Source organism: Carcharodon carcharias, chromosome 10, assembly GCF_017639515.1.
Source record: "Carcharodon carcharias isolate sCarCar2 chromosome 10, sCarCar2.pri, whole genome shotgun sequence".
Classification (NCBI taxonomy): domain Eukaryota; kingdom Metazoa; phylum Chordata; class Chondrichthyes; order Lamniformes; family Lamnidae; genus Carcharodon; species Carcharodon carcharias.
This window is the reverse complement of record NC_054476.1, coordinates 90,174,141-90,187,211: the sequence shown is the minus strand read 5'-3', so window position 1 is coordinate 90,187,211 and position 13,071 is coordinate 90,174,141. Positions and strand designations below refer to the sequence as shown.

Sequence of the window (13,071 nt, the reverse complement as noted above, 5' to 3'; positions counted from 1 at the left end):
GTTTAGTTGTGCCACTTCAGGAGTGCCTCATACTATCAGGGGAGAGACTTGAAGATTGACTGGTGAGGAAATGTTTGGGGGCACAACCGAAAGGAATACTGCATCTTCTAGATCTCAGTACAGTCTGGACAAGAGGATAAATGTATTTTATCCCATTTGACCTTTGTTCTGTGTAAATACGGAAACCAAAGTCAAGAACCAATACGACGATTTACCAATATTATACAAATATCAGTGTTCTGAATGCAACATGAGCTGATGAAAAATAGAGTGCCAAATTTTGGACATTATGTTTTGAATACCCAAGCGAATACTTTGATGTTTAATCTTCTTTCATTGGAACCATAGAGCCTTGTTCTTAGCTGTTAATGGGCAATCATGAGTCACTGCCACCTGTATATTTACATGTGGAATAATATAATATGAGTGAAGAATTGCCATGAGATGTTTGAAACATTTTGTTGAACTTTGTCTTCCAGGCCAGGCTATAGTGAGTTCTGCAGGTAAATCCAGCCTCTGTAATTTCACTCTATGTACAAAGAGTTGTGAAATTTTGAAGTACACGGGAAAATGTGAATCCACTACAGTGCCCACCACTACACTCGAATCTAAAACAACAGTAATAGTGACTCCCACTACTACAGAAACAACAACATGCTCCTGTACAGCCAATGGACAAATATTATCACCCGGTAAGTGTATCAGTTATTAAATATCTGACACAAACATTTGCCACAAGAGGATACTGTCAATTATATCTATTATCCAGCATGATAGTATGCAATAATTGACACAGTTTGTTGATGTGATGTTCCAGACCTCTCCTTCACATTCTTGGACACAAAGTGGATGTTCTTCTGAATAATTAGGCATCTGTTCCCAGGATTATTTGTATTGAAATTTGTCATCTGTCCCATTCAAAATGTGATTTGACATCTCCATAAGTATTCAACCGAGAGAATCAGCCCTTGGAGAAATGGACATCTTCATGCTTTGCACATCTGAAATAATGATTCCAGTTTTCAAATTCACATTCACACGCCAAAGATTAAAGATATTAAATGTCCACACAAGTTGCTGTGCTCTACTTGTTGCTCTCTGTCCCCCTGGACTTGAGGAATACAACATGGTGTCAATGGAGAGACACCGAGCGAGGTCCAAGCTTTAATGTTCTTACTCTCATTCTGCATTTCCAGACAAAAGTCTCGCCTGTTTGGAAAGTCCGTACAAATTGGGCAACTTTCTAATGATCAGCACTTTTGACTGCTTCATTTAGTCAATCAGTTATCAGTGTATTGTTCTGCACTGAATATATCCATATGATTGTTCGTTCAGGCAGAGACATTGTATTGGTTGAACGAATGGTATAATTTTCACACTGTCCCCAAATTTCTAAGTTTTGCTCACTTTTGTGTTTTGCTCAAACAGAAGCTCTCTGCAGCCCCCAATTCGCTCTTTAGAAACCCATTTAACATGTATCAACATTGTTCAGTCCACATTTTTAAACCAAACACAAACAATTGCAATATCATTTAACATTCTGAAATGAGGAGAGTTAGACCTGAAATCGGGGCGCATGAAATACTTAGCTTCTAATACTGGCCGTTATATTTTCCACATGCAGGACTTTCACCTTGAGGTGGAATCTTCTTTCGTTCTAAAATTTCAGCATTGGTCTTAGCTCTTAAATGTCAAAATTTGAGGCTCTGTCAGCTATATATTGATTTTTGTTGGTAAGCGTAATATTAGAAGGATGAATGGAAGGAGATGCCTGAAACCTTTTCCTGACTTTTGTCTTCCAGGCCAGGCTATTGTAAGTTCTGCAGGTAAATCTGGCCTCTGTAATTTCACTCTATGTACTAAGAGTTGTGAAATTTTGAAGTACACGGGAAAATGTGAAACCACCACAGCGCCCAGCACTACACTAGAATCTACAACAACAGTAACAGTGACTCCCACCACTACAGAAACAACAACATGCTCCTGTACAGCCAATGGACAAATATTATCACCCGGTAAGTGTATCAATTATTAAATATCTGACATAATCATTTGCCACAAGAGAATACAGTCAATCACGTCTAATATCCAGCATGATTGTATGCAATAATTGACACAGTTTGTTGATGTGAAGATCCAGACCTCTCCTTCACGTTCTTGGATACAAAGTCAATGTTCCCGTGAATAATTAGGCATCCGTTCCCAGGATTATTTGTATTGAAATTTGGCATCTGTCCATTTCGAATTGTAATTTGAAATCTCCATAAGTTTTCAACTGAGAGAATCATCCCTTGGAGAAATGGACATCTTCATGATCTGCACATCTGAAACAATGATTCCAGATTTCACATTCACGTTCACACGCCAATGGTTAAAGATACTAAATGTTTCCACACAGGTTGCTGTGCTCTACTTGTTGCTCTGTGTCCCACTGGATTTTGAAAATCAACATTGTGTCAATGGAGAGACGCCGAGCGAGGTCCAATCAGTAATGTTTGTACTCTCATTCTACATTTCCAGCAAAAGTATCGCCTGTTCAGAAAGTTTGCACAAATTGGGCAATTTTCTAACACTCAGCACTATTGACTTCTTCATTTAGTCAATCAGTTATCAGTGTCTTGTGCTGCACTGAATATGTCCAAATGATTGTTCATTCAGGCAGAGACATAACATCAGTTGTACGGGTGGCACAAGTTTCACGCTGTCCCCAAATTTCTCTGTTTTGCTCACTTTTGTGTTTTGCTCAAACAGAAGCTCTCTACAGCCCCCAATTCGCTCTTTAGAAACCCATTTAAGGTGTATCAACATTGTTCAGTCCACATTTGTAAACCAAACCCAAACAATAGCAGAATCATTTAACATTCTCGAAAGAGGAGAGTTCGACCTGCAATTGGAGCTCATGAAATATTTAGGTTCTAATATTGGCCGTTATATTTTCCACGTCCATGACTATAACCTTGAGGTGGAATCTTCTTTTGTTCTAAACATTCAGCAATGATCTCAGCTCTTAAATGTCAAATTAAGAGGCTGTGTCAGCGATATGTTTAATTTTGTTGGTAAGCGTAATATCAGAGTGATGAATGGAAGGAGATGGCTGAAACTTTTCCTGACTTTTGTCTTCCAGGCCAGGCCATAGTAAGTTCTGCAGGTAAATCCGGCCTCTGTAATTTCACTCTATGTACTACGAGTTGTGAAATTTTGAAGTACACGGGAAAATGTGAAACCACCACTGTGCCCACCACTACACTGGAATCTACAACAACAGTAACAGTAACTCCCACCACTACAGAAACAACAACATGCTCCTGTACAGCCAATGGACAAATATTATCACCCGGTAAGTGTATCCGTTATTAAAAATCTGACACATGCACTCGTCACACAAGAAGCCTGAAAATCAGGTCAATTATCTTTCACGATTGTCTGCAATAATTGACACAGCTTATTGACATGAAGTTCCAGTTCTCTCCTTCACATTCTTGTTCACAAGCTAGATGTTCTTGTGAATCATTAGGTATCTCTTCTCAGAATGATCCCTAATGAAAGTTGTCGCTGTCCATTTCGAAAAGTGATTTGTCGTCTCCATAAGTTTGAAAATGAGAGTAGCAGCCCTTGGAGAAATGGACATCTTCATGCTCTGCACATCTGAAACAATGATTCCAGATTTCACATTCACATTCACACAGCAATGGTTAAAGACACTGAATGCTTCCACACGAGCTGCTCACCTTCACTTCCATATTGCTTTGACATTTCTCCCTTTCAAGTCAGATCTTGAAATGTATAGGATTGTTATTCGTGTAGTTTTGAATGTGAGTCCACAGTTTAGTTGTGCCACTTCAGGAGTGCCTCATACTATCAGGGGAGAGACTTGAAGATTGACTGGTGAGGAAATGTTTGGGGGCACAACCGAAAGGAATACTGCATCTTCTAGATCTCAGTACAGTCTGGACAAGAGGATAAATGTATTGTATCCCATTTGACCTTTGTTCTGTGTAAATACGTAAACCAAAGTCAAGAACCAATACGACGATTTACCAATATTATACAAATATCAGTGTTCTGAATGCAACATGAGCTGATGAAAAATAGAGTGCCAAATTTTGGAAATTCTGTTTTGAATAGCCCAAGCGAATACTTTGATGTTTAATCTTCTTTCATTGGAACCATAGAGCCTTGTTCTTAGCTGTTAATGGGCAATCATGAGTCACTGCCACCTGTATATTTACATGTGGAATAATATAATATGAGTGAAGAATTGCCATGAGATGTTTGAAACATTTTGTTGAACTTTGTCTTCCAGGCCAGGCTATAGTGAGTTCTGCAGGTAAATCCGGCCTCTGTAATTTCACTCTATGTACTAAGAGTTGTGAAATTTTGAAGTACACGGGAAAATGTGAAACAACTACAGTGCCCACCAATACACTCGAATCTAAAACAACAGTAACAGTGACTCCCACTACTACAGAAACAACAACATGCTCCTGTACAGCCAATGGACAAATATTATCACCCGGTAAGTGTTTCAGTTATTAAATATCTGACACAAACATTTGCCACAAGAGGATACTGTCAATCATATCTATTATCCAGCATGATAGTATGCAATAATTGACACAGTTTGTTGATGTGAAGTTCCAGACCTCTCCTTCACATTCTTGGACACAAAGTGGATGTTCTTCTGAATAATTAGGCATCTGTTCCCAGGATTATTTGTATTGAAATTTGTCATCTGTCCCATTCAAAATGTGATTTGACGTCTCCATAAGTATTCAACCGAGAGAATCAGCCCTTGGAGAAATGGACATCTTCATGCTTTGCACATCTGAAATAATGATTCCAGTTTTCAAATTCACATTCACACGCCAAAGATTAAAGATATTAAATGTCCACACAAGTTGCTGTGCTCTACTTGTTGCTCTATGTCCCCCTGGACTTGAGGAATACAACATGGTGTCAATGGAGAGACACCGACCGAGGTCCAAGATTTAATGTTCTTACTCTCATTCTGCATTTCCAGAAAAAAGTCTCGCCTGTTTGGAAAGTCCGTACAAATTGGGCAACTTTCTAATGATCAGCACTTTTGACTGCTTCATTTAGTCAATCAGTTATCAGTGTATTGTTCTGCACTGAATATATCCATATGATTGTTCGTTCAGGCAGAGACATTGTATTGGTTGAACGAATGGTATAATTTTCACACTGTCCCCAAATTTCTAAGTTTTGCTCACTTTTGTGTTTTGCTCAAACAGAAGCTCTCTGCAGCCCCCAATTCGCTCTTTAGAAACCCATTTAACATGTATCAACATTGTTCAGTCCACATTTTTAAACTAAACACAAAAAATTGCAATATCATTTAACATTCTGGAATGAGGAGAGTTAGACCTGTAATCGGGGCGCATGAAATACTTAGCTTCTAATACTGGCCGTTATATTTTCCATATCCAGGACTTTCACCTTGAGGTGGAATCTTCTTTCGTTCTAAACTTTCAGCATTGGTCTTAGCTCTTAAATGTCAAAATTTGAGGCTCTGTCAGCTATATATTGATTTTTGTTGGTAAGCGTAATATTAGAAGGATGAATGGAAGGAGATGCCTGAAACCTTTTCCTGACTTTTGTCTTCCAGGCCAGGCTATTGTAAGTTCTGCAGGTAAATCTGGCCTCTGTAATTTCACTCTATGTACTAAGAGTTGTGAAATTTTGAAGTACACGGGAAAATGTGAAACCACCACAGCGCCCAGCACTACACTAGAATCTACAACAACAGTAACAGTGACTCCCACCACTACAGAAACAACAACATGCTCCTGTACAGCCAATGGACAAATATTATCACCCGGTAAGTGTATCAATTATTAAATATCTGACATAATCATTTGCCACAAGAGAATACAGTCAATCACGTCTAATATCCAGCATGATTGTATGCAATAATTGACACAGTTTGTTGATGTGAAGATCCAGACCTCTCCTTCACGTTCTTGGATACAAAGTCAATGTTCCCGTGAATAATTAGGCATCCGTTCCCAGGATTATTTGTATTGAAATTTGGCATCTGTCCATTTCGAATTGTAATTTGAAATCTCCATAAGTTTTCAACTGAGAGAATCATCCCTTGGAGAAATGGACATCTTCATGATCTGCACATCTGAAACAATGATTCCAGATTTCACATTCACGTTCACACGCCAATGGTTAAAGATACTAAATGTTTCCACACAGGTTGCTGTGCTCTACTTGTTGCTCTGTGTCCCACTGGATTTTGAAAATCAACATTGTGTCAATGGAGAGACGCCGAGCGAGGTCCAATCAGTAATGTTTGTACTCTCATTCTGCATTTCCAGCAAAAGTATCGCCTGTTCAGAAAGTTTGCACAAATTGGGCAATTTTCTAACACTCAGCACTATTGACTTCTTCATTTAGTCAATCAGTTATCAGTGTTTTGTGCTGCACTGAATATGTCCAAATGATTGTTCATTCAGGCAGAGACATAACATCAGTTGTACGGGTGGCACAAGTTTCACGCTGTCCCCAAATTTCTCTGTTTTGCTCACTTTTGTGTTTTGCTCAAACAGAAGCTCTCTACAGCCCCCAATTCGCTCTTTAGAAACCCATTTAAGGTGTATCAACATTGTTCAGTCCACATTTGTAAACCAAACCCAAACAATAGCAGAATCATTTCACATTCTCGAAAGAGGAGAGTTCGACCTGCAATTGGAGCTCATGAAATATTTAGGTTCTAATATTGGCCGTTATATTTTCCACGTCCATGACTATAACCTTGAGGTGGAATCTTCTTTTGTTCTAAACATTCAGCAATGATCTCAGCTCTTAAATGTCAAATTAAGAGGCTGTGTCAGCGATATGTTTAATTTTGTTGGTAAGCGTAATATCAGAGTGATGAATGGAAGGAGATGGCTGAAACTTTTCCTGACTTTTGTCTTCCAGGCCAGGCCATAGTAAGTTCTGCAGGTAAATCCGGCCTCTGTAATTTCACTCTATGTACTACGAGTTGTGAAATTTTGAAGTACACGGGAAAATGTGAAACCACCACTGTGCCCACCACTACACTGGAATCTACAACAACAGTAACAGTAACTCCCACCACTACAGAAACAACAACATGCTCCTGTACAGCCAATGGACAAATATTATCACCCGGTAAGTGTATCCGTTATTAAAAATCTGACACATGCACTCGTCACACAAGAAGCCTGAAAATCAGGTCAATTATCTTTCACGATTGTCTGCAATAATTGACACAGCTTATTGACATGAAGTTCCAGTTCTCTCCTTCACATTCTTGTTCACAAGCTAGATGTTCTTGTGAATCATTAGGTATCTCTTCTCAGAATGATCCCTAATGAAAGTTGTCGCTGTCCATTTCGAAAAGTGATTTGTCGTCTCCATAAGTTTGAAAATGAGAGTAGCAGCCCTTGGAGAAATGGACATCTTCATGCTCTGCACATCTGAAACAATGATTCCAGATTTCACATTCACATTCACACAGCAATGGTTAAAGACACTGAATGCTTCCACACGAGCTGCTCACCTTCACTTCCATATTGCTTTGACATTTCTCCCTTTCAAGTCAGATCTTGAAATGTATAGGATTGTCATTCGTGTAGTTTTGAATGTGAGTCCACAGTTTAGTTGTGCCACTTCAGGAGTGCCTCATACTATCAGGGGAGAGACTTGAAGATTGACTGGTGAGGAAATGTTTGGGGGCACAACCGAAAGGAATACTGCATCTTCTAGATCTCAGTACAGTCTGGACAAGAGGATAAATGTATTTTATCCCATTTGACCTTTGTTCTGTGTAAATACGTAAACCAAAGTCAAGAACCAACACGACGATTTACCAATATTATATAAATATCAGTGTTCTGAATGCAACATGAGCTGATGAAAAATAGAGTGCCAAATTTTGGACATTATGTTTTGAATAGCCCAAGCGAATACTTTGATGTTTAATCTTCTTTCATTGGAACCATAGAGCCTTGTTCTTAGCTGTTAATGGGCAATCATGAGTCACTGCCACCTGTATATTTACATGTGGAATAATATAATATCTGAGTGAAGAATTGCCATGAGATGTTTGAAACATTTTGTTGTCCTTTGTCTTCCAGGCCAGGCCATAGTGAGTTCTGCAGGTAAATCCGGCCTCTGTAATTTCACTCTATGTACTAAGAGTTGTGAAATTTTGAAGTACACGGGAAAATGTGAAACCACTACAGTGCCCACCACTACACTCGAATCTACAAAAACAGTAACAGTGACTCCCACTACTACAGAAACAACAACATGCTCCTGTACAGCCAATGGACAAATATTATCACCCGGTAAGTGTATCAGTTATTAAATATCTGACACAAACATTTGCCACAAGAGGATACTGTCAATCATATCTATTATCCAGCATGATAGTATGCAATAATTGACACAGTTTGTTGATGTGAAGTTCCAGACCTCTCCTTCACATTCTTGGACACAAAGTGGATGTTCTTCTGAATAATTAGGCATCTGTTCCCAGGATTATTTGTATTGAAATTTGTCATCTGTCCCATTCAAAATGTGATTTGACGTCTCCATAAGTATTCAACCGAGAGAATCAGCCCTTGGAGAAATGGACATCTTCATGCTTTGCACATCTGAAATAATGATTCCAGTTTTCAAATTCACATTCACACGCCAAAGATTAAAGATATTAAATGTCCACACAAGTTGCTGTGCTCTACTTGTTGCTCTCTGTCCCCCTGGACTTGAGGAATACAACATGGTGTCAATGGAGAGACACCGAGCGAGGTCCAAGCTTTAATGTTCTTACTCTCATTCTGCATTTCCAGACAAAAGTCTCGCCTGTTTGGAAAGTCCGTACAAATTGGGCAACTTTCTAATGATCAGCACTTTTGACTGCTTCATTTAGTCAATCAGTTATCAGTGTATTGTTCTGCACTGAATATATCCATATGATTGTTCGTTCAGGCAGAGACATTGTATTGGTTGAACGAATGGTATAATTTTCACACTGTCCCCAAATTTCTAAGTTTTGCTCACTTTTGTGTTTTGCTCAAACAGAAGCTCTCTGCAGCCCCCAATTCGCTCTTTAGAAACCCATTTAACATGTATCAACATTGTTCAGTCCACATTTTTAAACTAAACACAAACAATTGCAATATCATTTAACATTCTGGAATGAGGAGAGTTAGACCTGTAATCGGGGCGCAGGAAATACTTAGCTTCTAATACTGGCCGTTATATTTTCCATATCCAGGACTTTCACCTTGAGGTGGAATCTTCTTTTGTTCTAAACTTTCAGCATTGGTCTTAGCTCTTAAATGTCAAAATTTGAGGCTCTGTCAGCTATATATTGATTTTTGTTGGTAAGCGTAATATTAGAAGGATGAATGGAAGGAGATGCCTGAAACCTTTTCCTGACTTTTGTCTTCCAGGCCAGGCTATTGTAAGTTCTGCAGGTAAATCTGGCCTCTGTAATTTCACTCTATGTACTAAGAGTTGTGAAATTTTGAAGTACACGGGAAAATGTGAAACCACCACAGCGCCCAGCACTACACTAGAATCTACAACAACAGTAACAGTGACTCCCACCACTACAGAAACAACAACATGCTCCTGTACAGCCAATGGACAAATATTATCACCCGGTAAGTGTATCAATTATTAAATATCTGACATAATCATTTGCCACAAGAGAATACAGTCAATCACGTCTAATATCCAGCATGATTGTATGCAATAATTGACACAGTTTGTTGATGTGAAGATCCAGACCTCTCCTTCACGTTCTTGGATACAAAGTCAATGTTCCCGTGAATAATTAGGCATCCGTTCCCAGGATTATTTGTATTGAAATTTGGCATCTGTCCATTTCGAATTGTAATTTGAAATCTCCATAAGTTTTCAACTGAGAGAATCATCCCTTGGAGAAATGGACATCTTCATGATCTGCACATCTGAAAAAATGATTCCAGATTTCACATTCACGTTCACACGCCAATGGTTAAAGATACTAAATGTTTCCACACAGGTTGCTGTGCTCTACTTGTTGCTCTGTGTCCCACTGGATTTTGAAAATCAACATTGTGTCAATGGAGAGACGCCGAGCGAGGTCCAATCAGTAATGTTTGTACTCTCATTCTGCATTTCCAGCAAAAGTATCGCCTGTTCAGAAAGTTTGCACAAATTGGGCAATTTTCTAACACTCAGCACTATTGACTTCTTCATTTAGTCAATCAGTTATCAGTGTTTTGTGCTGCACTGAATATGTCCAAATGATTGTTCATTCAGGCAGAGACATAACATCAGTTGTACGGGTGGCACAAGTTTCACGCTGTCCCCAAATTTCTCTGTTTTGCTCACTTTTGTGTTTTGCTCAAACAGAAGCTCTCTACAGCCCCCAATTCGCTCTTTAGAAACCCATTTAAGGTGTATCAACATTGTTCAGTCCACATTTGTAAACCAAACCCAAACAATAGCAGAATCATTTAACATTCTCGAAAGAGGAGAGTTCGACCTGCAATTGGAGCTCATGAAATATTTAGGTTCTAATATTGGCCGTTATATTTTCCACGTCCATGACTATAACCTTGAGGTGGAATCTTCTTTTGTTCTAAACATTCAGCAATGATCTCAGCTCTTAAATGTCAAATTAAGAGGCTGTGTCAGCGATATGTTTAATTTTGTTGGTAAGCGTAATATCAGAGTGATGAATGGAAGGAGATGGCTGAAACTTTTCCTGACTTTTGTCTTCCAGGCCAGGCCATAGTAAGTTCTGCAGGTAAATCCGGCCTCTGTAATTTCACTCTATGTACTACGAGTTGTGAAATTTTGAAGTACACGGGAAAATGTGAAACCACCACTGTGCCCACCACTACACTGGAATCTACAACAACAGTAACAGTAACTCCCACCACTACAGAAACAACAACATGCTCCTGTACAGCCAATGGACAAATATTATCACCCGGTAAGTGTATCCGTTATTAAAAATCTGACACATGCACTCGTCACACAAGAAGCCTGAAAATCAGGTCAATTATCTTTCACGATTGTCTGCAATAATTGACACAGCTTATTGACATGAAGTTCCAGTTCTCTCCTTCACATTCTTGTTCACAAGCTAGATGTTCTTGTGAATCATTAGGTATCTCTTCCCAGCATGATCCCTAATGAAAGTTGTCGCTGTCCATTTCGAAAAGTGATTTGTCGTCTCCATAAGTTTGAAAATGAGAGTAGCAGCCCTTGGAGAAATGGACATCTTCATGCTCTGCACATCTGAAACAATGATTCCAGATTTCACATTCACATTCACACAGCAATGGTTAAAGACACTGAATGCTTCCACACGAGCTGCTCACCTTCACTTCCATATTGCTTTGACATTTCTCCCTTTCAAGTCAGATCTTGAAATGTATAGGATTGTTATTCTTGTAGTTTTGAATGTGAGTCCACAGTTTAGTTGTACAACTTCAGGAGTGCCTCATACTATCAGGGGAGAGACTTGAAGATTGACTGGTGAGGAAATGTTTGGGGGCACAACCGAAAGGAATACTGCATCTTCTAGATCTCAGTACAGTCTGGACAAGAGGATAAATGTATTTTATCCCACTTGAACTTTGTTCTGTGTAAATACGTAAAGCAAAGTCAAGAACCAATATGACGATTTACCAACATTATACAAATATCAGTGTTCTGAATGCAACATGAGCTGATGAAAAATAGAGTGCCAAATTTTGGAAATTCTGTTTTGAATAGCCCAAGCGAATACTTTGATGTTTCATCTTCTTTCATTGGAACCATAGAGCCTTGTTCTTAGCCGTTAATGGGCAATCATGAGTCACTGCCACCTGTATATTTACATGTGGAATAATATAATATCTGAGTGAAGAATTGCCATGAGATGTTTGAAACATTTTGTTGTCCTTTGTCTTCCAGGCCAGGCTATAGTGAGTTCTGCAGGTAAATCCGGCCTCTGTAATTTCACTCTATGTACTAAGAGTTGTGAAATTTTGAAGTACACGGGAAAATGTGAAACCACTACAGTGCCCACCACTACACTCGAATCTACAAAAACAGTAACAGTGACTCCCACTACTACAGAAACAACAACATGCTCCTGTACAGCCAATGGACAAATATTATCACCCGGTAAGTGTATCAGTTATTAAATATCTGACACAAACATTTGCCACAAGAGGATACTGTCAATCATATCTATTATCCAGCATGATAGTATGCAATAATTGACACAGTTTGTTGATGTGAAGTTCCAGACCTCTCCTTCACATTCTTGGACACAAAGTGGATGTTCTTCTGAATAATTAGGCATCTGTTCCCAGGATTATTTGTATTGAAATTTGTCATCTGTCCCATTCAAAATGTGATTTGACGTCTCCATAAGTATTCAACCGAGAGAATCAGCCCTTGGAGAAATGGACATCTTCATGCTTTGCACATCTGAAATAATGATTCCAGTTTTCAAATTCACATTCACACGCCAAAGATTAAAGATATTAAATGTCCACACAAGTTGCTGTGCTCTACTTGTTGCTCTATGTCCCCCTGGACTTGAGGAATACAACATGGTGTCAATGGAGAGACACCGAGCGAGGTCCAAGCTTTAATGTTCTTACTCTCATTCTGCATTTCCAGACAAAAGTCTCGCCTGTTTGGAAAGTCCGTACAAATTGGGCAACTTTCTAATGATCAGCACTTTTGACTGCTTCATTTAGTCAATCAGTTATCAGTGTATTGTTCTGCACTGAATATATCCATATGATTGTTCGTTCAGGCAGAGACATTGTATTGGTTGAACGAATGGTATAATTTTCACACTGTCCCCAAATTTCTAAGTTTTGCTCACTTTTTTGTTTTGCTCAAACAGAAGCTCTCTGCAGCCCCCAATTCGCTCTTTAGAAACCCATTTAACATGTATCAACATTGTTCAGTCCACATTTTTAAACTAAACACAAACAATTGCAATATCATTTAACATTCTGAATGAGGAGAGTTAGACCTGTAATCGGGGCGCAGGAAATACTTAGCTTCTAA

The 13,071-nt window shown here is 39.0% G+C and overlaps 1 protein-coding gene across 1 annotated transcript in view; it reads left to right on the top strand.

The window, feature by feature from the left end:
* The window catches only part of LOC121282851 (mucin-2-like), a 261,009-nt gene that overhangs the window by 103,910 nt on the left and 144,028 nt on the right, over nucleotides 1-13,071 (top strand). The window lies entirely within an intron of this gene.